The following is a 1,651-nucleotide window of genomic DNA, read 5'->3' as shown; positions in this document are numbered from 1 at the left end:
TCTAGATTTATTGTAAAAATATAGTATATAATACATATATATACATACAAAATATATGTGAATCGACTATTTTTTTTTTTTAAGTAATCTATGCCCCCAGTGTTGGGCTCGAACTCATGGCCCTGAGATCAAGAGTTGCACACTCCCCCCAACCAAGCCCGCCAGGCGCCCCTAAGCATTGTATGTGCTGCTCATCTGGCATTTTGTATTCCAATAGCTGTGTTTATTTTTCCATGTCCCGACAGTTTATATAGAATGTGCTGAAACTGCACAGACGTGTCCTAAAGGTGTTGTTTCTCTGTGGAACACAGAAACTGTTTATGTGGAAGAAGATCACACACCTGCGTGTTTGCCCGGAACTAGTCAGAGTCTGCTGTGCAGAGCGACTTTATCAGGTTCTCGTGGGCGGCTTCGATGCCCAGTGTGCCCAGCAGGGTTCGGAAGCTGAGAGGTGCGGTCTCCAGGACTCAGTTCCGGTCCAGCTCCAGGGCTTGCTGTGGCGCTTTGGGTAGAAGATCCTGCTTCGGCAAAACCTTCCCTTCTTCTGCCGTCTGCACCGTCCAAACGATGACCAGCTCGATCCCAGGCTGGCAGGCGCTCCGGACCGCCATGCAGCTGGAGGCGGCCGCTGGGTACTTCTCCTTGAAGTGTTCAAATGTGCACTTTCGATATTCACACCACTCCACAAAAAAGTGTAGGCCTCGGAAAAACATCAACAGATCTCTTCTTTCTTCTGCTCTAGACACAAATTCACTTAATTCTGAGTATTCAGTGGGCTCCATTATTATGTTGAGGTCAGTAATAATAGAAGATAAACTCTCCTTACTCTGGATTTCCAGAATCTGAAATTCAAGTTGAAATGTAATCATGTGGCAATTTCCTGATAATCTGTGTCTCTGTAGAACTTTCATTATACTCTTTTCTTTCTTCTCAGTGTTTGTAAGGTCCTCTGTCTTCATGGAGTAATTTCTTATACTGATGCCAGTAAGTGTGTTTAGAAAAAGAAGTTCTGATTCTAAATGTCCAAGATGACTTCTCAGATCTTTTGAAGAGGCCCATCCTTCAGAATCTGACTGATACATTTCTCAAAGTGATTTTTGGCTCACCAACTGTCTCCCCCTGCCGCCCGCGGTTCCTCGCACGCCCGCCGCTGGGCAGCGATCTCAGCCTCCAAGGCGCGGACCTCTGCCCACTGGGCATCCATGGCGCCACGTAAACGAGCAGCGGCCTCTTGACTATTCTTGTTATCGATACGGTTTCCAGTCAACAGTAGGCTATTAGTAAGTTTTTTGGGAATCAAAAAATATACACAGATTTTTGGCTGCACGGAGTGTTGGTGTCCCTGACCCTGTATTGTTCAAGGGTTAACTGTAAATACATGTTAGTCTGTAAATACATGTATAGGTTTATATGTTCTGTTTAACTTTAACTGCTTGCTACTATGATAGAAAAATGATGAAAATAGGGCTATTAAAAATTTTATCCTTGTTTTAGTTCCACACAACCAAGAGATTTACTGGAAGTTTATTTTGTTTATTTTATTGTTTCATGGCCATAAATACACACACACACACACCACAACACATATATGGTATATGACACACCGTACATGTTAAAGAAATATGAAAACCTCATATTTATGAGTCTTTGT

The 1,651-nt window shown here is 43.2% G+C and overlaps 1 pseudogene; it reads right to left on the bottom strand.

The window, feature by feature from the left end:
• Positions 1-359: 359 nt before the first annotated feature.
• On the bottom strand, positions 360-1,060 carry LOC112825265 (centromere protein P pseudogene; annotated as a pseudogene).
• Between the last annotated feature and the right edge of the window lie 591 nt (positions 1,061-1,651).

This window comes from Callorhinus ursinus, unplaced genomic scaffold (genome assembly GCF_003265705.2).
Source record: "Callorhinus ursinus isolate GAN/ISIS: 27379988/994484 unplaced genomic scaffold, GSC_fseal_2.0 scaffold12, whole genome shotgun sequence".
NCBI classification, from domain to species: domain Eukaryota; kingdom Metazoa; phylum Chordata; class Mammalia; order Carnivora; family Otariidae; genus Callorhinus; species Callorhinus ursinus.
The sequence above is the reverse complement of the archived record's forward strand: the minus strand, read 5'-3'. Positions and strand labels throughout refer to the sequence as shown.